The sequence below is a fragment of the Bos javanicus genome, chromosome 1 (assembly GCF_032452875.1).
Source record: "Bos javanicus breed banteng chromosome 1, ARS-OSU_banteng_1.0, whole genome shotgun sequence".
NCBI lineage: Eukaryota > Metazoa > Chordata > Mammalia > Artiodactyla > Bovidae > Bos > Bos javanicus.
The window spans coordinates 127,159,271-127,186,252 of NC_083868.1; the positions used below are offsets into that span (position 1 = coordinate 127,159,271).

Consider the following 26,982-nt stretch of genomic DNA (forward strand, 5'->3'; position numbering starts at 1 on the left):
CAGGTCCCCTCTCCTGAGCCTCTGGGCCCATCCTCTCCTGCAAGCCCAGTAAATCTACTGTCTTTATCTTTGACTGCAGGTGAGCACCTGGTAATCTTTGGTCAACTGACTTTAATAGATTACATGAAAGCCAAAGTTATAAGCCCCTACCACCTCTAGTAGGGCTTCCCAGGTGGCTCACTGTTAAAGAATCCCCCTTCAATGCAGGAGGTGCAGGAGACACAGGTTCAGGAAGATCCCCTGGAGGAGGAAATGGCAACCCACTCTAGTATTCTTGCCCAAAAAATCCTGTGGACAGAGGGGCATGGTGGGCCACAGTCCATGAGGTTGCAAAGAGTCAGACACAACTGAGTGACTGAGTGCACACACACACAAACACACACATACACACCCTCTAGTGGTCCAAAGACAGGTTCAGGAATGGGTGCCAAGAGCTCCCGGCAGCATACTCAGGACTGGAGCTGTTGTAACTTTGTCTCCACACCTGTGTGTTCTTCCAGCACTGACTGGAGGCATAAGAAAAAGAGCGGAGACGGCCACCATCACCTTCCCCAGCCCTCGTCCCCCTCCAGAGTTCTTGGGAAGCTCCCCTCTCCTGTTTGTTCTCATCAGTCAGTCCTGACTGGGTCCATGTGGAAAAAAGACAAAATGTTCAGGGGAGAAATGGTGAGGCCCTTGCACCAGGCAGGGAAGCTGGGAGTTTCTTAGGAAGAGGAGGTTTTCCCGGGTTGGGCAGGCCTGAAGTTCGTCAGCATTAGATATAGGAGGCTCACTGAGCCCTGGCCTTGCAGTCATTTGCAGGTGTTTCTGAAACATGATCTGATCAGAAAAAAGATCCCAAATGAAGATTGTAATGAAAAGGGTCAAGGAATATTTTCCAATGAGAGACTCCATGGAGGCTTCAAATAGTCTTTGAAGGTGAGCAGGATAATGATTAAAAAAAACCTAAGTCTTCAAGGTGGGCTATATCAGTGCCTCTCAACGTTGTCTACACATTAGAATTAGCTGGGGGTCAAAAGAATGCCCATGCCTGGGACCCTACCCCAGACCAATCACGCTAGAATCCATCAACCTAGGAGACAATAAGAAGCCCCAGGAAGTTCCTTTTGTCCACTTTCTCTCCTTGTGTAATACTTACCAACTCTTTTGCCCCATCAGCCCTAGGGATCTTCACTCTTAGAAAGTCTGAACGTTGAGTGTAAAGGAATGCTTCTCAAAGCTCGAGACCAACCACGCTACCCCTTTCCTGGGTGGGATGCCACGGGGCTGTCGTACACCAAGTCTGATCATGCCTCGCTTCACCAAATGGAGATGAACAAACACCAGTTTTGAGTTGTAAGTTTGCCTATCAAATTAGCAGTGATTTTTAAAGAAAGCTCTTCCTCCTTGGTGACTCAGTGTTAAGAAGGTTGCTGTGAGAATGTGTCTCACTATTGTCACAGGAGTGATTTGTGTGTATGTATCAATAATTTAGAAATTCCCCACTTAGGATCCTACTCTAGGAAATCATTTATATTTAGATTGTAGGAACTAGAATGCTTTCAGCTGCCAGCAGCCAGAAATTCAATTAATATAGCAACAGTAGTCCAATGTTTATTAACCATGTAACAAGAAGTCTGGGCTTCCCAGGTGGCACTAGTGGTAAAGAAGCTGCCTGCTAATGCAGGAGAAACAAGGTTCCTTGGAAGAGGGCATAACAATCCACTTGAGTATTCTTGCCTGGAGAATCCCACTGACAGAGGAGCCTTGCGGGCTACGGTCCATTACATCACAGAGTCAGACATGACGAAGCAACTTGGCACTCAGGCAACAAAAAGTCTGGTGGAAAGAGGTCCCAGAGTTGGTTTGGTGTGTCCATGATGTAAGGAAGGACCTCAGAGCTTTCTTTTCCCACTCTGCAATCCACAGTTTGTCTTCTCTCCTGATGGTGGCACTATCAGCTGTTTGCAACTCAAAGTGTCCTGTTTTTACAAGACAGTGGCCAAGCAGAAAAGAAGAGAGAAGGGGGAAAACAGACTTTCTTCAAGAAATGCATTCCCAGAAGCCTCTGAAACACTTAACTTCTAATTTCATTGTTCGAAGTAGGACAACATGCCTGCCCCTCAGACATATTAACAAAGGGACCGAGGTCTCCATGATGGATGTGCCTGCCTACACAACAGCAGGGTACTTTTGGAAGGGAAGGAAGGCGAGTGATTTCTGGGTGAGCAGCCGACAGTGTCTGTCACTGGAAATTAAAATTTTCATACAATATATTTGGTGTAGTGTTATTCATAAACATTAAGAAATGGAAACTCTGGGGTTAAAAAATTACAATGTATTTGTTTGCATGAAGAAACTACAAACTAAGGCATAAAAGCTGGCTTCTAATCATTTCTGTCTGACTTCAAACCCACTATGTCAGCCGCTACTTCCTCCTTGGGTTTAACAAAAGCATTCACAACAATAGAAGCAAAAGCAATAGAAAATCTTCCAAAACGTGTTAGGTTTCTTAATAAAAAACAGCCAATGCAATATGATACCCCCATTCTTCAAGGGTGAGGGTTAGCCAAGGGGTTCCTGACATCCTTAGCCCGACTGTCAGTTTTGAGAGATTAGTAGACTCTTCTGAAATTCTTTGCCTGATTCCTGCTGAGAGACCAAAAACAGATAAAAGTTAAAACAATGTCAGCTTATGGTTCCATGGCTTCTGCCTGCCTTACTGGGTCACCCATAATGTAATTCAAACACCAAAGACCTTCAGTCAAACCCAGGGTATGTGAAAAAGACTGATTAAAGAAAAAGAATTACTGGAGGATTTAGATAATGGTAACATGGTTTTCTTCCAGATGTTCAAGCTGGTTTTAGAAAAGGCAGAGGAACCAGAGATCAAATTGCCAACATCCGCTGGATCATTGAAATAGGAAGAGAGTTCCAGAAAAACATCTATTTCTGCTTTATTGACTATGCCAAAGCCTTTGACTGTGTGGATCACAATAAACTGTGGAAAATTCTGAAAGAGATGGGAATACCAGACCACCTGACCTGCCTCTTGAGAAACCTATGCGCAGGTCAGGAAGCAACAGTTAGAACTGGACGTGGAACAACACACTGGTTCCAAATAGGAAGAGAGGGAGTACGTCAAGGCTGTATATTGTCACCCTGCTTATTTAACTTCTATGCAGAGTACATCATGAGAAACGCTGGGCTGGAAGAAGCACAAGCTGGAATCAAGATTGCCGGGAGAAATATCAATAACCTCAGATATGCAGATGACACCACCCTTATGGCAGAAAGTGAAGAGGAACTAAAGAGCCTCTTGATGAAAGTGAAAGAGGAGAGTGAAAAAGTTGGCTTAAAGCTCAACATTCAGAAAATGAAGATCATGGCATCGGGTCCCATCTTCATGGGAAATAGATGGGGAAACAGTGGAAACAGTGTCAGACTTTATTTTTTTGGGCTCCAAAATCACTGTAAATGGTGACTGCAACCATGAAATTAAAAGATGCTTACTCCTTGGAAGGAAAGTTATGACCAACCGAGATAGCATATTCAAAAGCAGACACATTACTTTGCCAACAAAGGTCTGTCTAGTCAAGGCTGTAGTTTTTCCAGTGGTCATGTTTGGATGTGAGAGTTGGACTGTGAAGAAAACTGAGCGCCGAAGAATTGATGCTTTTGAACTGTGGTGTTGGAGAAGACTCTTGAGGGTCCCTTGGACTGCAAGGAGATCCAACCAGTCCATTCTAAAGGAGATCAGTCCTGGGTGTTCTTTGGAAGGAATGATGCTAAAGCTGAAACTCCAGTACTTTGGCCACCTCATGCGAAGAGCTGACTCATTGGAAAAGACTCTGATGCTGGGAGGGATTGGGGGCAGGAGGAGAAGGGGACGACAGAGGATGAGATGGCTGGATGGCACCACCGATTCGATGGACATAAGTTTGAGTGAACTCCAGGAGTTGGTGATGGACAGGGAGGCCTGGTGTGCTGCAGTTTGAGAGAGTCATTTCCTAGGCAGGTTGATAGGGAGTCTAGGGGTCCCCAAGGAGAGAGGGGTCTAGAATTCTCAAGGAGGAAGAAAGGACAAACTTTTTCTTTCTCCACATTCCTTAGGATTATATAACAATAATGTATCCTGCCTAAGGACAGTCTTTGGATTAAACCTTCTGTTATCTTCAAATGTTAATTATGGGAGTAGACCTGGTCTTTACAAGGATGTATCTTGCCTGAGGACAGTGTTATCTTAAAATGTAAATTATGGGAGTAGGTCTGATGAGGTCTTTACAACCTCCAGACATTCTTTGGATTATATAACCTCATTGTTAACACTAGCAAGCAAGGGGTACTCTTTCTGCCCCCTCCTGATGCTTATGTCAGAAGCTTTCTCTATCTCCTTTATACTTTAATAAAACTTTATTACACAAAAGCTCTGAGCGATCAAGCCTTGTCTCTGGCCCCGGATTGAATTCTTCTCCTCCAGGGGCCAAGAATCCCGGTGTATTCGCGTGATTCAACAACAACCTTTCAAGTTCCTGGGGTTGCAAAGAGTCGGACACGACTGAGCGACTGAACTGAACTGAACATGGTTTTCTGACAATAATGGAAGATAATTGTCAAAGTTGAAGGGATTCTTGTGGGTCTTTGCCTCAGGCCCTCTGTACGGATGGTTCTGCCCATTCTGTTCTATATGGATGGACTGGTTGTGAATGTGGCAAACCCTACTGGCCTGTTACTTGCCTTCCAGAATTGTACTGTCCCCCTTCCCTCTTTTAGTATTTCTATCAGAGAACAGAAAGGCGTGTCAAGGGAAAGCTAGATGCCGATTTAGTTATTTTGTTAATTAATAGGTCTGGCTATTTTTTTGCTGGGGAAGAAAAATTGCTACCTTTCTTTGGCACTGTGATGTGGTTAGATGTGAAGTATCTAAAATCTAGGCAGATCTCAAAATTCACAATGTCTTTTCCTCTCAAAGCCACCCTTATGTTTACACAGAATAACCACAACATTTTTCTTGGGCTTTGCAAAGGCCGTCACAAGCTCATTCTGTTTGCTTTGTAGGAAGGGTGCACAGTGAGACCTGCAGTCTGACGGGGTGGGGGAATTTCACCACCTTGATGACGGATGGACCCACGCTTGTCATGGTTACCTGACCATTTCACACTTGTTTCACAGTCTCATTTATTTCAGAGATTCAATTTTCCATTTATAGGTGCCAGGCTTGTGGGTGGCTTGGAAAACAACAGCAAGAACAATAGCAACAACCATTTGGCCTTCAGTCTAACAGCAAAAATGGACGTGTGGACACCCTTGTGAGAGCAGAGTCTGTGTTCCCGGGCAGTTCCTCCTCGAGGTCTCTCCTGCCACCTCTACCCCACTTTGTAAATCTAGTCTTGCTGATGTGGACGCTTGTCTCTCTCTGGAAACTCCTACTCGCTCTTCAAGGCTCCACTCAAAGTTTTCTTTCATCTGGAGGGGCGCCCCAAATCTCCCAGGCAGAATGTTTTTTATTGGAGTATAATTGCTTTATAATGTTATGTTAGTTTCTGCTACACACCAAAGTGAGTCAGCTATATGTACACATGTATCCTCTCCTTGAATCTCTGTCCCTCTCCCCGCATCCCACCCACCCTTCTAGGTCATCAGAGCACCGAGCTTCCCACTAGATTTCTAAATAGATCAGTTCAGTCAGTTCAGTTGCTCAGTCATGTCCAACTCTTTGCGACCCCATGGATTGCAGCACACCAGGCTTCCCTGTCCATCACCAATTCTTGGAGCTTGCTCAAACTCATGTCCGTCGAGTCGGTGATGCCATCTATTCTAAATAGATATATGGTGTATATACGTCAGTCCTCCTCTCCCAGTTTGTCTCACCCTCCTCTTTGCCTCTGTTTCCACATGTCTGTTCTCTACAACTGCCTCTCTATTCCTGCCCTGCAAACAAGCTCATCTTTACCATCTTTCTGGATTCCACATACATGCATTAATATAAATATTTGTTTTTCTCTTTCTGACTTGCCTCACTCTGTATGACAGACTCCAGGTCCCTCCACATCACTACAAATGATCCAATTTCGTTCCTTTTTATGACTGATATTCCATCATATATATGTACCACATCTTCTTTATCCATTCCTCTGTTAATGGACATTTAGGTTGCTTCCATGTTCCTAGGCAGAATTGACTCCTCTCTCTTCTTGGTGCTCTTGGAGCATTAATACCCACCTATGTTGAATTGGGATGATTGATTTTCTGTTTTCTTGACTGTGCTTCAAGTCTTCCAGAGGCAAGATAGTGTCTCAGGAACAAAGCAGGGCAACACTGCTATGAAAGTGAGTGAAAGTGAAGTCACTCAGTTGTGTCTGACTCTTTGCAACCCCATGGACTGTAGCCTACCAGGCTCCTCCGTCCATAGAATTTTCCAGGCAAGAGTACTGGAGTGAGTTGCTATTTCCTTCTCCAGGGGATCTTCCTGACCTAGGGATCGAACCCAGGTTTTATGCATTTTAGGCAGACGCTTTACCATCTGAGCCACCAGGAAAGTCACTAAAGATAGTGTCTATTTCATTTTAAATCAATTTCTGATTTAAAAACTATGAAATATTTTCTACATACAGTAGAACATGTATATACAATAGAATATATATATGTAACACATTCATTTTAAATCAATTTCTGATTTAAAAACTATGAAATATTTTCTACATACAGTAGAACATGTATATACAATAGAATATATATATATATATAACACATATATGTAATAATAATAATAAAAAATTTGTGTAGCCAACCTTCATTTAAGTACAGACACTGGGACGCCGTCCCATGGGCCCCTCCCTCTGTCTTTCATCCTGAAGTAACCCCTATTCTCAGGTATGTATTATTCCCTTGTTTTTCTTTATAGATTTACAACATATGTATACATCTTGTGAAAAAATGCCTGTTGTCCCCAGTTGTTCGATTGGGGATTTAAAACTGCCCATTTAGTGACTGGAAAACAGTATTTTGTTGCACTTTTAATTTGCATTTTCACAGTTACTAATGAGGTGAGGCTCATAAACCATGCTGAGGTGTAGTTAAATGTGTTTATTGGTCATTTGGGTCTCCTTTTTTAGCGAAAACTTGTTCTTGTCTTTATTTTGCTGCAGGGTTGTTTTCTTTATTGATTTATTCTTATATTTGGATACTAAGTCCTTGTCAGTTATTTGTATTGAGAACATATTCTCTGAGCCTATCATTTGCCTTTTCAATTTCTTTATGACTTTTTCAGATGAACTCAACTCCTGATTTTAGTGTGGTTTATTTTGTCAATAATTTTCTTTTTTGTTTGACATTTTTGTGTTGTGTGTTTTTAAAAAACTGCTTTGTCTGCAGCGGGTCTTAGTTGCGGCATGCAGGAACTTTATTTGTGGTGTGTGAACTCCTAGTTGCAGATGTGGGAACCCAGTTCCCTGGGTCAAACCTAGGACTCCTGCGTTGGGAGCACAGAGTCTTGGTCACTGGACCAAGACAGCAGGGAGGTCCCCGTGCTGTGTTTAAAAATCCTTTCCCAATTGGTCTTAAAGATATTCTGTATTTTCTTTTAAAATTGTTAGAGCTCAGCCTTTCATATTTAACAGTTTATCAAGAAAAGCAATAAAACAATAAAAATGATACAGTGGACAAAAGGATCCTAGCACTGTTAGTTGGAAAGTCATCTTTCCCTTGCTGACCTGTGGTTCCTCTGTCAGGTGTCACCCACACACGTGGGGCTCTGCTTATGGGCCTTTGTTCCTGGTCCTTTGGTATAGTTTTCTGTCCTTGGGCCAATACTATACCATTACTACAGTTTTATAGTAACTTATATTTCCTGACAAGGCAGGTTTCCCCTCCCCCCATATTTAGGAAAAGTTTGGCTATTTTTGGCCATTTCCTCTTTCAAATACATTTTAAAATTAGCTGCTCAAGTTCCATGAAAAGCTATGTTAGGATTTTGATGAGCATTGCATCAGATCTAAAAGTTAACTTGGGGATAATGAATGCTTTTGTGATATGGAGTCTTCCTATCAATAAACATTTGTTTTGATCTTGTCTCATGTCCGGGGCAGAGAAGGCAATGGCAACCTACTCCAGTACTCTTGCCTAGAAAATCTCATGGACGGAGGAGCTTGGTAGGCTGCAGTCCATGGGGTCGCTAAGAGTCGGACACGACTGAGGGACTTCACTTTCACTTTTCACTTCCACGCATTGGAGAAGGAAATGGCAACCCACTCCAGTGTTCTTGCCTGGAGAATCCCAGGGACGGGGAGCCTGGTGAGCTGCTGTCTGTCTTTGGGGTCGCACAGAGTCAGACACGACTGAAGCGACTTAGCAGCGGCAGCAGCATGTCTGTGGTGAGAACTGTCTAGTGTTTTGGACAGGCTACTTCCCTTTTGTTTAGCTCACACCAGGACTACACCCCCCTCCAGCTTTCCTAAGGGTGATGGGGCCCATGGGTGGGCTCTGAACAATGAAATGAGAGCAGAAATCGCCTTGTGCCGCACTGCCAGGCCCGGCCCTCCTCTGGGATCCTCCTCCCTTTGACTATTCCCCTTAGTGTAGAGGGATGCAGGGGATCATGAAAACGATTCTGAGGCCGCAGGAAACAGAAGGCCACAAATTAGAAGAATCTGGTCCCCCAGTCCCTGTGTGGAAGTCTCTCACTGAATACCCACACTGAACTTTTGGGAGAGCAAGAAAACAAAAAAAACAAAAACAACCCTTCTATTGTGTTATACCATCCAGAGTTTGGAGTTTGTTAGAATTGTTCAGTTCAAGTCAATCGCTCAGTTGTGTCCGACTGTTAGCGACCCCATGGACTGCAGCACGCCAGGCCTCCCTGTCCATTGCCAACTCCTGGAGCCTACTCAAACTCATGTCCACCGTGTCGGTGATGCCATCCAACCATCTCATCCTCTTCATCCCCTTTCCCTCCTGCCTTCAATCTTTCCCAGCATCAGGGTCTTTTCAGATGAGTCGGTTCTTCACATCAGGTACTCAAAGTATTGGAGTTTCAGCTTCAGCATCACTCCTTCCAATGAATAGTCAGGACTGATTTCCTTTAGGATGGACTGGTTGGATCTCCTTGCACTCCAAGGGACTCTCTTCAAAAGCATCAATTCTTCAGTGCTCAGCCTTCTTCACAGTCCAGCTCTCACATCCATACATGACTACTGGAAAAACCACAGCTTTGACTAGATGGACCTTTGTTGGTAAAGTAATGTCTCTGCTTTTTAATATGCTGTCTAGGTGTGTCATAGCTTTTCTTCCAAGGAGCAAGCGTCTTTTAATTTCATGGCTGCAGTCACCATCTGCAATGATTTTAGAGCCTAAAAAAATAAAGTCTGTCACTGTTTCCCCATCTATTTTCCATGAAGTGATGGGACTGGATGCCATGATCTTAGTTTTCTGAATGTTGAGTTTTAAGCCAACTTTTTTACTCTCCTCTTTCACTTTCATCAAGAGGCTCTTTAGTTCTTCTTTGCTTTCTGCCATAAGGGTGGTGTCATCTGCATAACTAAGGTTATTGATATTTTTCCTGGCAATCTTGATTCCAGCTTGTGCTTCATCCAGACCAGCATTTCACATGATGTACTCTGCATATAAGTTAAATAAGCAGGGTGACAATATGCAGCCTTGACATACTCCTTTCCTGATTTGGAGCCAGTTTGTTGTTCCATGTCCAGTTCTAACTGTTGCTTCTTGATCTGCATACAGATTTCTCAGGAGGCAGGTCAGGTGGTCTGGTATTCCCATCTCTTTCAGAATTTTCCACAGTTTATTGTGATCCACACAGTCAAAGGCTTTGGCGTTAGTTTATACTAATGATCTCCCAATTACACTACACAATTTGTTTCCATAAATCTGTCTTTTGTTAGATTTCTTCTTTAGGTATATTATCAGTTTTTTTTTTTTTTTTTTATGGGTCAGCACTTTTATGTAAATTATCTCAAAACAACACAGTGAAACAGGTATTATTAGCTCCAAGGTGGTGCAGGCAGTGAATGGATGGCCGAGCTGGGTGGAGGGGAACGGATCCAGATCATCAGGGCCTATCCAGAGCATCCTTTCCACTACGGCAGGATGCTGCACCAGAAATACTACAAGGCCTTCACATCTAAACTGTAATTGGTCTCAAGCTGAGCAAGTTTCTACCAACAATGTCAAAAAGGAATACCCTCTGTCAAAGAGGCCTGTCCAAAGACAAAATTCCAGGAGTCTCTTGGGTAAAGATCGATCATCGGTATTTCCACAACACAAAAGGCATCTTTGGGTTTCTTCTTTTTTAAGAATGTCAGGATCTGCCCTGCATGAATCTGAAGGTTCCGTGTGCTATTGTTGATTCTAAAGGAACATCTGGTTGCAGAGACAGGAATCGGCTCTAGGAGTTTGACTGTCAACTTGTAGAAGAAGGCTTCACAGTAGTAGCCCTTGAGCCATTTCAAATATTCTTATTGCAGTTATATGTGGTATTTTATAAAAAAAAAAATGTTTCCCCCAATATTACTGGTATGCAGAAATACAATTAGTGTTTCTATGTGACCTGTGTCCAACAATCTTGACCAGATCTCTTATTAATTCTATTAATTTGGCTGTAGAGTTTTGTGCTTTACTATAAAGACTATCACCTGATTTAATGCCAGTTTGGTTTTTCTCCCTTTCCATCTATTATTTCTTATTATTTTCTTATTTGTACTAGTGAGTACCTATTGAACACTGATTAGTTACGAGAACATGCATTTTCACATTCTGTTTTTTTTTAAGCTTTCAGTGTTTCATCGTTGAGAATGGCATTTGCCATAGTATTTCAGGGACATCGTTCATTGGGGTCCTTGTTTTTTATAGTTTTATTTATAATCATTATTCAGTGCTTTTCCTGTCCATATTTGAGATGATCATTACCTTCCTTCTTTAGTCAGTTGTATGAATATATTTTCTAATGTTAAAAACCAGACACCAGGCCCCAAATGCAGTCAGTCATGCTAAGCCCCATGTCACCAAACTAAGACTTACTTACAGTTTCTGGCTCTCCCAGAACTGCAGTCTTAAACTAGTCAGTCAGGAATCACCTGATTAGCATTAGTTAGGTCATCTACCTGACTGGACTCTTGCTATCCCCTAAAGGAAAAGGACCTTGAAATAACCAGCCTGCTTTTAGCCTAGTATGATTACCTTGTTCCTGCTCCCTTCTGCCTAGTCTCTCATATTGTATAGCTCCTTGGAGCTCCTTTCCATCTGCTAATGGAATGCTGCTTCATGAATCATTAAATAAAGCCAATAAAATCTTCAAAATTTTCTCAGTTGGATTTTGATTTTGGATTATAATATTTAACCAACCTGGTCTGAGATAAGCCCAACTTGGTCATGTTGTATTATATTTGCTGATCAATAACTGGTCTGTTGCCACTCTATTTAGGATTTTGTATATACATTCATGGGCAAAACTATCTCTGAGTTCTTTTCTTGCTTCTTGTCTGGGTATCAAAATTATGTTGCCTTTATATAATGAGTTGGAGAGTTAAGGCTTCCAGGGGACCTTAATGGCCCTTCTACCCAGAGTCAAGGCCATATCGGCAAGTTTTCTTGCTACCACCCTTTGTGGGATAGATGTTTCGATGGATTTCTTGTTGTTGTTTTTTAGTCGCTAAGTCATATCTGACTCTTTTGCGACCTCCTGGACTGTAGCACACCAGGCTTCTCTGTCTATGGGATTTCCCAGACAAGAATACTGGAGTGGGTTCCCATTTCCTTCTCCAGGGGATTTTCCCATTCCTGGGATGGAACCTGCATCCCCTGCATTGGCAGGCAGATTCTTTACCACTGAGCCACCAAGGAAACCACCTTCATTAAGGATCTTCTTTAAGGCCCCAGCTTTATTTGAGACTCTAAGTGCTGACTTCCTCTTGCCAGGGCCTTGCACAGTATTTCTGCCCTTCTCCCTGAGTCTTGAACACCAAGTCCTTCTGTGCAGGATTTTACTGATGCCTTAGTGCAGTCATGCTTTAGCATTAGTTGGCTTTCTTAGTTTTGTATTCGCTCGTAATTCTGACTTCTGAGGTTTTCTCTTAATTTCATGTCAACTTAGCCACAAATTTTAAAATATTAAAATATATGTATATGTCCCCAGAGTATTAGGTGTTTTATGGTAGGAAGGTTTGGTGTCATCCAGTCTACCATATTGCTCTATGTGGGAGCATTTTTTAAAATTAATTTTTAAAAACAGTTTTTTGAAGCCTAGGTAATATAATCACATATTTCAAAATTCAAAGGTACAAAAGAGTATACAGTGAAGAAAAGTCAGTCTCACCCTTTGCCTCCCCCATTTTCTCCAGCCAATGTTAAGTTTTTCTTACATAGTCTTTCAAAGAAATTCTATGCATAGAGAAACATAGGTTTATACAAATGATAGCATACTGAACCCACTGTTCTATATGTTGTTTTTTCTTTAACCTAATATTAAATTTTAGTTAGTTTTGAGAGGTTTAACAGGTAGCATGGAGAAAGCAATGGCACCCCACTCCAGTACTCTTGCCTGGAAAATCCTACGGACGGAGGAGCCTGGTGGGCTGCAGTCCATGGGGTCGCAAAGAGTCGGACACGACTGAGCGACTTCACTTTCACTTTTCACTTTCTTGCATTGGAGAAGGAAATGGCAACCCACTCCAGTGTTCTTGCCTGGAGAATCCCAGGGATGGTGGGGCCTGGTGGGCTGCCGTCTATGGGGTTGCACAGAGTCGGACACAACTGAAGTGACTTAGCAGCAGCAGCAACAGGTAGCAAGACCAGAGGTCCTCAGGAGGCAGGAGTAAATAAACTCCAAGTGGCAGACGTTTTTTTCCCCCCCTTCTCTATACAAAATTACAAGAGGCTTCTTTTAATTCTGTGTTGATAACACGTGGTTCCTTTTCTCAAACCTTGAGTGAACCAAAGCATTTTTCTTATGAAACTATGTATTTGCTTTGAAATCTGCCTTTTGGCTCTACCTAAGACTAACCTTTTTTTCTTTTCTCAAATCTTGGGCTGATAATGGCTCAACAAACCAGTATTCACGTCAATTGTTTTATGGCTGTGGGGGTGCCATTCTATCTCAAAAATGCATATTCTGGGAGAAGGGCCTGAGGAGAAGGGCCCCTCAACCTTGAGGTGTTTCCCTTATCTGATTAGCAGCTTGCTAACAGACCTAGAAAGTGAAGTCATTCAGTCGTGTCTGACTCTTTGTGACCCCATGGATTATAGCCTACCACGCTCCTCCATCCTTTGGATTTTCCAGGCAAGAGTACTGGAGTGGGTTGCCATTTCCTTCTCCTAAAATGCCTTGCTAAAAACTAACAAAGGGGCACTCTTTCTGTCCCCTTCTGATGTCTGTCAGAAGCTTTCCGTATCTCTTTTATACTTTAATAAAACTTCTCTATACAAAAAGCTCTGAGTAGTCAAGCCTTGTCTCTGGCCCCGGATTGAAATCCTCTCCTCTGGAGGTCACGAATCCCAGTGTAGCACAAGGCTTGCAACCGCAGCCTTTCAGTTTCATACTACATAAAATCTTTCCCATTAAAATTCTTATATAGACATAACACTTTTTTAAAAATTTATTTTTTTATTAAAGGATAATTGCTTTACAGAATTTTGTTGTTTTTTGTCAAACCTCAATATAAATCAACCATAGGTATACATATATCACCTCCCTTTTGAACCTCCCTCTCATCTCCGTCCCCATCCCACCCCTCTAGGTTGATACAGAGCCCCTGTTTGAGTTTCCTGAGCCATACAGCAAATTACCATTGGCTATCTATTTTGCATACAGTAATATAAGTTTCCATAGTCCTCTTTCCATGCATCTCACCCTCTCCCCACGTCCATGTCTATTCTCTAGGTCTGTTTCTCCATTGCTGCCCTGCAAATAAATACTTCAGTACCATTTTTCTAGATTTTCTAGATTTCTAGACTAGTGCATAGTCTATATATGCATTAGATTATGACAGTTATCTTTCTCTTTCTGACTTACTTCACTCTGTATAATAGGTTCTAGGTTCATCTACCTCATTAAAACTGACTCAAATGTGTCCCTTTTTATGGCTGCATAATATTCCATTGTCTATGCTGCTGCTGCGACAAAGTCACATCAGTCGTGTCCAACTCTGTGCGACCCCATGGACAGCAGCCTACCCGGCTCCTCGGTCCCCGGGATTCTCTAGGCAAGAATACTGGAGTGGGTTGCCATGTCTTTCTCCATCCATTGTCTGTATGTACCACTAATTCTTTATCCATTCATCTGTCGATGGACATCTAAGTTGCTTCCATGTTCTAGCTATTGTAAATAGTGCTGCAATGAACAATGGGATACATGTGTCTTTTTCAATTTTTGTTTCCTCAGGGTATATGCCTAGGAGTGCGATTGCTGGGTCATATGGTGGTTTTATTCCTAGTTTTTTAAGGAATCTCTATACCATCTTCCATAGTGGCTGCATCAATTTACATTCCCACCAAAAGTGCAAGAGCATACCCTTTTCTCCACACCCTCTCCAGCATTTATTGTTTGTAGACTTTTTTTGTTTGTTTGTTTGTAGACTTTTTGATGATGACCATTCTGACTGGTGTGAGGTGATATCTCATTGTATTTTCGATTTGCATTTCTCTAATAATGAACGATGTTGAGCATCTTTTCATGTGCTTGTTAGCCATCTGTATGTCTTTGGAGAAATGTCTGTTTAGGTCTTTTTCCCACTTTTTGATAGGGTTGTTTGTTTTTCTGGTATTGAGTTGTATGAATTGCTTGTATATTTTGGAAATTAATCCTTTGTTCCTTGTTTCATTTGCTATTATTTTCTCCCATTCTGAGGGTTGTCTTTTTACCTTGCTTACAGTTTCCTTTGCTGTGCAAAAGCTTTTAAATTTAATCAGGTCCCACTTGTTTACTTTTGTTTTTATTTCCATTACTCTAGGAGGTAGGTCATAGAGGGTCTTGCTTTGATTTATGTCATTGAGTGTTCTGCCTATGTTTTGCTCTAAGAGTTTTATAGTTTCTGGTCTTACATTTAGGTGTTTAATCCATGTGAAGAGTTGACTCATTGGAAAAGTCTCTGATGCTGGGAGGGATTGGGGGCAGGAGGAGAAGGGGATGACAGAGGATGAGATGGCTGGATAACATCACTGACTTGATGGACATGAGTCTGAATGAACTCTGGGAGTTGATGATGGACGGGGAGGCCTGGTGTGCTGCGATTCATGGGGTCGCAAAGAGTCGGACATGACTGAGCGACTGACCTGAACTGAACTGATGGTGTTAGGAAGTGTTCTAATTTCATTCTTTTACATGTAACTGTCCAGTTTTCCCAGCACCATTTATTGAAGGGGCTGTCTTTGCCCTATTGTATATTTTTGCCTCCTTTGTCAAAAATAAGGTACCCATAAGTGGATGGGTTTATTTCTGGGCTTTCTATCTTGTTCCATTGGTCTATAGTTTTGTTTTTGTGGCAGTACCATACTGTCTTGATGACTGTAGCTTTGTAGTATAATCTGAAGTCAGGAAGGTTGATTCTTCCAGTTCCATTCTTCTTTCTCAAGGCTGCTTTGGCTGTTTGGGGTCTTTTGTATTTCCATACGAATTGTGAAATTTTTTGTTCTAGTTCTGTGAAAAATGCCACTGATAATTTGGTAGGGATCACATTAAATCTGTAGATCGTGTTTGGTAGTATAGTCATTTTCACAGTACTGAGTCTTCCTACCTAGGAATATGGAATATCTCTCTGTCTGTTTATATTATCTTTGATTTCTTTCATCAGTGTCTTACAATTTTCTGTGCACAGTTCTTTTGTCTCCTTAGGTAAGTCTATTCCTAGATATTTAATTCTTTTTGTTGCAATGGTGAATGGGATTGATTCTTTAACTTCTCTTTCTGAATTTTCATTGTTAGTATAAAGAAATGCAAGTGATTTCTGTGTACTGATTTTGTATCCTGCAACTTTGCTAAATTCACCAACTAGCTCTAGTATTTTCTGATACTATCTTTAGGGTTTTCTATGTACAATATCGTGTCATCTGCAAACAGTGAGAGCTTTACTTCTTCTTTTCTGATCTGGATTCCTTTTATTTCTTTTTCTTCTCTGATTGCTGTAGCTAGGACTTCCAGAACTATGTTGAATAATAGTGGTGAAAGTGGACACCCTTGTCTTGCTCCTGATCTTAGGGGAATGCTTTTAGTTTTTCATCATTGAGAATAATGTTTACTGTAGGCTTATCATACTATGTTGAGGTAGACTATGCCCATTTTTTGAGTTTTAATCATAAATAGGTGCTGCATTTTGTCAAAGGCTTTTTCTGCATCTATTGAGATTATCATATGGTTTTTATCTTTCAGTTTGTTAATATGGTGTATCACATCGATTGATTTGCGTATGTCGAAGAACAATTGCATCCCTGGAATAAACCTAACTTGATCATGGTGTATGATCAAGTTGTGTTGCTGAATTCTGTTTGCTAAAATTTTGTTGAGGATTTTTGCATCTATGTTCATCAGTGATATTGGCCTGTAGTTTTCTTTTTTTGTGTTGTCTTTGTCTGGGTTTGGTATCAGGGTGATAGTGGCCTCATAGAATGAGTTTGGAAGTGTTCCTTCCTCTACAATTTTTTGAAAGAGTTTTAGAAAGATAGGCATCAGCTCTTCTCTAAATGTTTGACAAAATTCTCCTGTGAAGCCATTTGTCTGGGCATTTGTTTTTTGGGAGATTTTTGATCACAGCTTCAATTTCAGTGCTTGTAATTGGCTTGTTCATAATTCTTATTTCTTCCTGGTTTAGTCTTGGAAGGCTGAACATTTCTAAGAATCTGTCCATTTCTTCCAGGTTATCTATTTTATTGCCATATAGTTGTTTGTAATAGTCTCTCATAATCCTTTCTATTTCTGCATTGTCTGTTGTAACCTCTCCTTTTTCATTTCTAATCTTGTTGATTTGATTCATCTCTCTTTTTTTCTTGAAGAGTCTGGCTAAAGGTTTGTCAATTTTGTTTATCTTCTCAAAAAACCAGTTTTATTATTTTTATTATATTATTTATTATTAGTTTTATTAATCTTTATTTCTTTTTCATTTATTTCTGCTCAGATCTTTATGATTTCTTCCCTCTACTAATTTTGGGGGGGTTTTGTTCTTCTTTTTCCAGTTGTTTTAGGTATAAAGTTAGGTTATCTATTCGATGGTTTTCTTGTTTCTTGAGGTAGGATTGTGTTGCTATAAACTTCCCTCTTAGAACTGCTTTTGCTGCATCCTATAGGTTTTGAGTTGTCGTGTTTTCATTGTCATTTGTTTCTAGAAATTTTTTGATTTCCCTTTTGATTTCTTCAGTAACTTGTTGGTTATTTAGAAGTATGTTGTTTAATCTCCATGTGTTTGTGTTTTTCACAGTTTTTTTCTTGTAATTGATATCTAGTTTCATACTGTTGTGATCGGAGAAGATGCTTGATACGATTTCAATTTTCTTAAATTTACTGAGGTTTGATTTGTGACCCAAGATGTGATCTGGGTCATATTCCATGTGTACTTGAAATATTCCATGTGTACTTGAGAAGGTGTATTCTTCTGGCTTTGGATGGAATGTCCTGAAGATATCAGTGAGATCTGTCTCATCTTATGCATAATTTACGGCTTGTGTTTCCTTATTAATTTTCTGTTTTGATGATCTGTCCATTGGTGTGAGTGGGGTGTTAAAGTCTCCTACTATTATTGTATTACTGTCAATTTCTCCTTTTATGCTTGTTAGTGTTTGTATTATGTATTGAGGTGCTCCTATGTTGGGTGCATAGATATTTACAATTGTTATGTCTTCGTCTTGGATTGATCCCTTGATCATTATGTAATGTCCTTCCTCATTTCTTGTAATCTTTTTTATAGGGTCTATTTTGTCTGATATGAGGATTGATACTCCAGCTTTGTTTTGCTTTCCATTTGCATGGAATATAATTTTCCATCCTCTCACTTTCAGTCTATATGTGTCTTGAGGTCTCAAGTGGGTTTCTTGTAGACAGCATATATATGGGTCCTGTTTTTGTATCTGTTCAGCCAGTCTCTGTCTTTTGGTTGGAGCATTTAATCCATTTATATTGAAAGTAATTATTGAGATATATGTTCCTATTGCCATTTTCTTAATTGTTTCGGTTGATTTTGAGGATCTTTTTTCTTCTCTTGTATTTCTTGACTATATAAGTCCCTTTAACATTTGTTGTAAAGCTGGTTTGGTGGTACTGAATTCTCTTAACTTTTGCTTGTCTGAAAAGCTTTTTATTTCTCCATCAATTTTGAACAAGATTCTTGCTGGGTACAGTAATCTTGGTTGCAAATTTTTCCCTTTCACTACTTTAAATATATCCTGCCATTCCCTTCTGGCCTGTAGAATTTCTGTTGAAAGATCAGCTGTTAAGTGTATGTTACTTTTATGTTACTTGTTGCTTCTCTCTTGTGGCTTTTAATATTCTTTCTTTCTGTTTAGTCTTTGTTAGTTTGATTAGTATGTGTCTTGGTGTGTTTCTCCTTGGGTTTATTCTGTATGGGACTCTTTGTTCCTCTTGGACTTGATTGACTATTTCCTTTTCCATTTGGGGAAATTTTCAACTATAATCTCTTCCAAAAATTTCTCATACCCTTTCTTTTTCTCTTCTTCTTCTGGTACCCCTATAATTTGAATGTTGGTGTGTTTGATATTGTCCCAGAGGTCTCTGAGACTATCCTCAGTTCTTTTCATTCTTCTTAGTTTATACTGCTCTTCAGAACTTATTTCCACCATTTTATCTTCCGGCTCACTGAATCGTTATTCTGCTTCAGATATTCTGCTATTGATTCCTTCTAGAGTATTTTTAATTTCAGTAATTCTGTTGTTTGACTCTGCATATTTATTCTTTAATTCTTCTAGGTCTTTGTTAATTGATTCTTGCATTTTCTCCATTTGGTTTTCAGGGTTTTTGACCATCTTTACTTTCATTATTCTGAATTATTTTTCAGTTAATTCGCCTATTTCCTCTTCATTTATTTGGACTTCTGTGTTTCTAGTTTGTTCCTTCATTTGTGTAGTATTTCTCTGCCTTTTCCTTATTTTTTTAAAAACTTATTGTGTTTGAGGTCTCCTTTTCCCAGGCTTCAAGGAAAGTTGAATTCTTACCTTGAAGAAGGTTGAATTCGTTCTTCCTTTTGGTTTCTGCCCTCCTAAGGTTGGTCCAGTGGTTTGTGTAAGCTTTGTATAGGGTGAGATTTGTGCCGAGTTTTTGTTTGTCGCTTGTCTTTCTGCACAAGGCTGAGTGAGGTGGTAATCCTGTCTGCTGATGACTGGGTTTGTATTTTTGTTTTGTCTGTTGTTAGATGACATGTCCGGCACAGAGTGCTGCTCCTGGTGGTTGGGTGATGCTGGGTCTTGTATTCAAGTGGTTTCATTTGTGTGAGTTCACACAATTTGATACTCCCTAGGATTAATTCTCTTGTAGTCTAGAGTCTTGGAGTCTGTGCTCCCACTCCAAAGGCTCAGGGCTTGGATCTCTGGTCAAAAACAAAGATTCCACAAGTGGCATTAAGTGAGATTAAAACAAATATCCAAAAATGAGAAGCCAAAGATGAAGCCCAGACAAATGGCAAAATAAGTCAGGCAAATAATAATTAAAATAATGGAATATATACGTACACATATACACCCATGAGCAAAGTCAAAACAGTCCAACAAAAATAAAGTACAGTAGATTGACCCAGCAAACAAAGGAAATAAAAAATTATATTTACCAGTTAAGAACAAAACTAACTAAAGCACAAACTGCAAAACAAAACTAAAGCAAGGTGCCAAGTGGGGAATAAAGCAATGAAAACAAAACAAATATGCTGTTCAGTTCAGTTCAATCACAGTTGTGTCCGACTCTTTGCAACCCCATGGACTGCACCATGCCAGGCTTCCCTGTCCATCACCAACTCCTGGAGCCTACTCAAACTCATGTCCAACGTGTCAGTGATGCCATCCCACCATCTCATCTTCTGTCATCCCCTTCTCCTCCTGCCCTCAATCTTTCCCAGCATCAGAGTCTTTTCAAATGAGTCAGTTCTTCGAATCAGGCGGCCAAAGTATTGGAGCTTTAGCTTCAGCACCAGTCCTTCCAAAGAATAGTCAGGACTGATTTCCTTTAGGATGGACTGGTTGGATCTTCTTGCACTCCAAAGGACTCTCAAGAGTCTTCTCCAACACCACACTTCAAAAGCATCAATTCTTCAGTGCTCAGCTTTCTTTATAGTCCAACTCTCACATCCATACATGACCACTGGAAAAACCATAGCTTTGACTAGACAGACCTCTGTTGGCAAAGTAATGCCTCTGCTTTTAAATATGCTATCTAGGTTGGTCATAACTTCTTCCAAGGAGCAAGCGTCTTTTAATTTCATGGCTACAGTCACCATCTGCAGTGATTTTGGAGCCTAAAAAAAAATAAAGTCTGTCACTGTTTTCATTGTTTCCTCATCTATTTGCCATGAAAGTGATAGGACCAGATGCCATGATCTTAGTTTTCTGAATGTTGAGTTTTAAGCCAACTTTTTTACTCTCCTCTTTCACTTTCATCAAGAGGCTCTTTAGTTCTTCTTTGCTTTCTGCCATAAGGGTGGTGTCATCTGCATATCTGAGGTTATTGATATGTCTCCTGACACTCATGATTCCACCTTGTGCTTCATCCAGACCAGTGTTTCTCATGATGTACTCTGTATATAAGTTAAATAAGTAGGGTGACAATATACAGCCTTGATGTACTCCTTTCCTGATTTGGAGCCAGCCTTTTGTTCCATGTCCAGTTCTAATTGTTGCTTCCTGACCTGCATGCAGATTTTTCAAGAGGTAGGTCAGGTGGTTTGGTATTCCCATCTCTTTAAGAATTTCCCACAGTTTGTTGTGATCCACACAAAGGCTTTTGGCATAGTCAATAAAGCCGAAGTAGATGTTTTTCTGGAACTCTCTTGCTTTTTCAGTAATCAAACAGATGTTGGCAATTTGATCTCTGGTTCCTCTGCCTTTTCTAAATGCAGCTTGAACATCTGGAAGTTTATGGTTCATGTACTGTTGAAGTCTGGCTTGGAGAATTTTGAGCATTACTTTACTAGCGTGTGAGATGAGTGCAATTGTGCAGTAGTTTGAGCATTCTTTGGCATTGCCTTTCTTTGGGATTAGAATGAAAACTGAACTTATGCAGTCCTGTGACCACTGCTGAGTTTTCCAAATTTGCTGGCATATTGAGTGCAGCACTTTCACAGCATCATCTTTTAGGATTTGAAATAGCTCAACTGGACTTCCATCACCTCCACTAGCTTTGTTTGTAGTGATGCTACCTAAGGCCCACTTGACTTTGCATTTCAAGGTGTTTGGCTCTAGGTGAGTGATCACACCATCGGAATTATCTGGGTTGTGAAGATCTTTATTGTATAGTTCTTCTGTGTATTCTTGCCACCTCTTCTTAATATCTTCTGCTGTCGTTGGATCCATTTCTGTCCTTTATTGTGCCCATCTTTGCATGAAATGTTCCGTTGGTATCTCTAATATTCTTGAAAAGGAAAGAAAGAAAAAAAAGGAAGAATAGATATGCAAAGTTAAATAGAGGTATATGAAGAAGATTTATATACATTAAAGATTAACTGCAAGGGGAAAAGAACAGCAGGAAAGGCAAACAAAGGAATATATGTAGAAAAAATATAATAGGTTTTAAAAAATTAAAAATTAAAATTATAAAAAAGAGAAAAAGAAAAAAAAAAGATGAAAGAAAAAACAGAAAAAAAGGAAAAACACCTCAGAACTGCAAAAGCTCAACATAGAGGCAGAGATTTATTACATTAAAAATTATGGCTGAATATACACATATACATATACATCCATCGGAGAAGGCAATGGCACCCCACTCCAGTACTTTTGCCTAGAAAATCCCATGGATGGAGGAGCCTGGTAGGCTGCAGTCCATGGGGTCGCTAGGAGTCGGACACGACTGAGCGACTTCACTTTGACTTTTCACTTTCATGCATTGGAGAAGGAAATGGCAACCCACTCCAGTGTTCTTGCCTGGAGAATCCCAGGGATGGGGGAGCCTGGTGGGCTGCCGTCTATGGGGTCACACAGAGTCAGACACGACTGACGTGACTTAGCAGTAGCGTATACATCCATAAGCAAAATCAAAACATTCCAACAAAAATAAAGTACAATAGATTGACTCGGTGAACAAAGGAAATCAAAAATTATATCTACCAGAACAAAACTAAAGCACAAACTGCAAACAAAACTAAAGCAAGGTGCCAATAGGGTAACAAAGCAATGAAAATAAAACTAACAAATATGTTGAGAGGAAAAGAGAGACGCAAAGAAAAAAAGAATAGATATGCAAAGTTAAATAGAGGTAGGTAAAGAAGATTTATATATGTTAAAGATTAACTGCAAGGAGAAAAGAACAGTAGGAAAAGCAAACAAAGGAATAAATGCAGGAAAAAGTAACATTAGTTTTTAAAAAATTAAAATTAAAAAAAGAGAGAAAGAAAGGAAAATTCCACAGAACTGCAAAAGCCCAACAAGTTAAAACATAAGAATAATAAATGTTTTTCTTGAGTCACTGCTGTCAGAGTCCTTTCCCTCACTGGGAGTCACAGTCCACCTCACCTCCCTAGGATGCCCTCAAACACTGTGGTGATCTCTGGACCTGCTGTGGGGGCAGCTCAGATTCTAATCTGGTCCTACTCCGGGTGTTCTTGCCTCCAAAATCCACAGCTATCAGAACTAGTGTGTTTTCTTTTGTGGGAGCGCTCAATGACTTTTTGTATATTCCATAGACACAGAGTCTGCCTAGTTGATCATGTGGATTTAATCTGCAGCTTATAGAGCTGGTGGGAAGGTTTGGTCTTCTTCCTTAGCCACACTGCCCCTGGGTTTCAGTTGTGGTTTTATTTCCACCTCTGCATGTGGGTCGTCCACTGGGGTCGTCCTGCAGCTGCCCTGGAGGACTTGGGCTTGTCCCTGTGAGGGCCAGGTGTGGAGGTGGTGCAGCTGCTTGGGTCACAGGGGTTCTGGCAGCACCAGATACCCAGAGGGGTTGGCAGCTAGGGCAGCAGGAAATATGGTGCTCTAGAAGGGTATGGCAACCAGTATTGGCCAATACACTCCAGTACTCTTGCCTGGAGAATCCCATGGATGGAGGAGCCTGGTGGGCTGCAGTCCATGGGGTCGCTAAGAGTTGGACACGACTGAGCGACTTCACTTTCACTTTTCACTTTCTTGCATTGGAGAAGCAAATGGCAACCCACTCCAGTGTTCTTGCCTGGAGAATCCCAGGGACGGGGGAGCCTGGTGGGCTGCCGTCTATGGGGTCGCACAGAGTCGGACACAACTGAAGCGACTTAGCAGCAGCAGCAGCAGCAGAAAGGTATGGCAACCAGTATTGGCCAATACACTCCAGTATTCTTGCCTGGAGAACCGCCCTCCCTGACAGGCCTGGCAGGCCACAGTCTTCAAGACTGCAAAGAGTCAGACATGACCAAAGCGACCCTGCGTGCATAGACATAAGACTATTTTTGCCTGTGGCAGCTCTGCCCCAGTGAGCCCTGAGCGTGAAGGCGGCTCAGCTGCTTGGCTTGTGGGGACCCTGGTGGTGCCAAGTGTGTAGGGACACAGACTGTCTCCACTGCAGGAGTTATGGCCGTATCAGAGTCTTTTTTTGAGCATCTTGTAGCTGGTGTTCAGAAGGCCTCTTCAGCCAGTCTTTCTCTGCAGCTCCGCCTGTTCAGGTACTTAGAGGGCTCCCTTGCCTGGGGTCCTTCTCTGTTGTTCGGCACATCAGGCACATAGAGGGGCACCCCTGGCTGGGGCCCTACTCTGTAAATCGGCGGTCAGGCATTTAAAGGGGCACCCTGGGTGAGGTCCTATGCTGTAGTTCAGCGCATCAGGCCTTTGATGGACCAGCCTCTCTATTGTTCAGCTGCCTTTGCTGGCGTGTGAGGTGAGAGAGGCTATGGTGATGGCTCCACCCTCTATGTGTGACTAGCAGTACCACCTTGCTTCCATGGCTGCCTGGCTTTTCTCTGCCAGCATTTCCCATCACGATCTCCTCCCTCACTTCCCCTTGATCTGTCTCTCCGCAGTCAACAGCAGCCCTTGGCCTGGGATTGCTTCATAATCCTGAAACTCGAGCTCCCAACTGCTGCACCTTCCAGGGGTCCCTCGTCCCCGTCTGGGGTATGTATGGCTGCAGCAAGGACGGTCTGATTCTCATTCCATTTAGGCTGCCACAGATCAGTTGTTTCACTCTCCGCTTTGTTTCTCCTCTGACTCAGACAATTGCCTTGTGTGGGGATCGGACCCCTGCTTCAGTTCCCCCACCCGCTGAGGGCAGGTCCGGTCCTACTAACACTCCTGTTTTCCCCCTAGTTCCTTTGTCCTACCGAGTTTTGCGTGGTTCTATATATTCTTTTCCACTGGTCAGGTACTCCTGTCCGCTCTCAACTGGTGTTCTGCATGCACTTCTGTGTCTGAAGGTGTATTCCTGATGTATCTGTGGAGAGAGATGTACTCCTTGTCCACCTACTCCTCTGCCATCTTTTTCTTCATTCAATAACACTTTTTTTGAATAGACTTGGTGGATATTTAGGATATTAGGATGCTCATCGTCTTCTGCCATTTCACGTGGGGCTGCAGAGAAAAACCTTGTGCATAAGATTTCATGCTCATGTCTGTCTACACACTCATAGGACAAATGTCTGAGTGAAACTTGCTTCATCAGTAGGGATGTATATTCATAATTTGATTGCTATTGCTGAATTACCCTCTGTATCAAATAATTCTTACAGCAATTTCTAAAAGTAATTGTTTCTTCACACTCTAGTGAATATGGTATAAGACTTTAAAATTCTTTTTCAAACTGGTAGGTGGAATATGGTACCTTGTAGTTTGTTGATGAAAAATCAAATAACAATCAAGCTATGAAAAAGGAAAGAGAATTTTGAGTCAAACTGAGGACTCCAACCCAGGAAACAGGTTCTCATCCATGGATCAAGAGTTAGAGATGCAGTTTTATACATATTTGAAATGAAGAAATTATGTATCATACTGACAGGTTAGCATTGTGTAAACAATTCATCAAATTTTTTTTTTTTTTTGTCAATAATGCATGTACAGACAAGCCTTTGGGCAATGCAACCCCTTATTTCAGATGAAAAAAAAATACATTAATCATAGAATTATAATGCTGGCACCTGAAGAAAGGGGCCAACTTTTTCTCAAAGGTTGATTTCATTCTCCTGCTTTGAGGTCTGGTTAACATATAATATAGATGCACACTGAGCTTTGGGAAAGGCCTTCCACAAAGGGAGCATGTAATTTTTTCCCCCTTTCTTTCTTTGATTGTCTTGCCATAGAAAATTTATGATATTCTTCATCAAGTTTTAATTTGTATTTTTTATTACATGTGAGATTTAGCATTTCTTCATATATAAAAAAGCCACATTTCCCTTCCTGTGAACCTACTGTACATATCTTTTTATTATTTTTTTCAATTTTTTTCTTATTTTGGTGTTTATATTGATTTCTGGAAGCTCATCTATATCAGGGGAGATGGAATATTTTTATACTGAGTAATTAGCAAACATTTGGCAGATACCATCTACTCCCCAAAATGTGTTCTGAACTAATTTTTCAAAGCAATTTCTGTTGTATTGATTGTGATCAAATATAACATATGCCATGTGTTATTGTTTTCCCTCTACAACATAAATGATATGGTACCTTTCAGGAAAATCTAGAACACACCAACAAACAAATCCACCACCCAGTATTTCATAAGATACTTTTCACAGGCATAGAGGCATGCTTTTAAGGCTGTATAATAGTCTAAGTGTGCGAATCCTTGGGGAAATTACTACATCCAACAAAGGACTTTTATGGGTGTCATAGTCAGGCTCTCGTAGAAGGCAAACCCATTGCAGCTAGTATGAGGGGAAAGGCCTACAGGGATGAAGACCGAGTGCAAAGTGGTGCCATCCTGAGCAGTGCAGCTCTGCGGATGTTGATGGCCCCGGAACTGGCGGGGAGGAGCCAGGAAATTCAACTGTCAGCTCTAAGAATCAACTTTTTGGTCCTCCGGCTTCCAGGTAGCGGCTCTCGGGGCAGCAGTTCCTGGGGAGCAGATCCCAGGCTCTGAAGCATGTATGTCATCTGAGGAGAGAGGGGGTGGAGGTGTAGAGTCTCAGGGGGTTCCGGCATCCAGGGTTGAACGAGGCCAATCCAGAGAACAGCCTGCATGCTGGAGCTGAGACGAGGTGACCACAGCGTGGCTGAGGTCTTTACTGAGAAAGCAACTGAGGGCCAAGAAGGCAGGTGGGAAGCACGGACTTCATAGATTCATGGCCACTAGTGTATTAATGTCTGGCTTTCAAGTTTCAGTCCAAGTTGACCCACCATCATCCCAGGGAGAAGCTCCGACAGCAGGAGTTGGCAAACTTTTTCTGTAAAAAGCCAGACAGTAAATATTTTAGGCTTGCAGGCCATCATCTCTGTTGAAATCACTCCATTCTGCCACTGGAGTCTGAAAGCAGCAACCAGATACGTAAATGAACGAACATGCATGAGCTCTAAGCAAACTTTCTTCCTGACACTGAAATTCAACTGATATGTCATGAAATATTATTTCTCTTTCAACTTTTTAAAACCATTTAAAAATGTATAGGAAAGCTACTATCAACAAAAACAGAAAATATGTGTCGGGAAAGATGTGGAAACATTGAAACCTTTGAGCGTTGTGGGTGAGAATGTAAACTGGGGCAGCCACTTCAGAAAACAGTTTGCAGCTTCCTCAAAAAATTAGAAGTAGAGCTATCATATATAATATAGTAATCAACTTTCAGGTATTTATCTTAAAAAAATGAAAATACTAATTCAAAAAATGTATGCACCCCCATGGTCATTGAAGCATTATTTATAACAGACAAGACATGGAAATAATGTGTCCATTGTTGG

General features: G+C 41.2%; 1 non-coding gene across 1 annotated transcript; it reads right to left on the reverse strand.

Moving 5' to 3' along the window:
* Positions 1 to 6,444: 6,444 nt before the first annotated feature.
* On the reverse strand, positions 6,445 to 6,517 carry TRNAF-AAA (transfer RNA phenylalanine (anticodon AAA)). Its single transcript has one exon. It is a non-coding gene; the product is annotated as a tRNA-Phe (tRNA).
* Between the last annotated feature and the right edge of the window lie 20,465 nt (positions 6,518 to 26,982).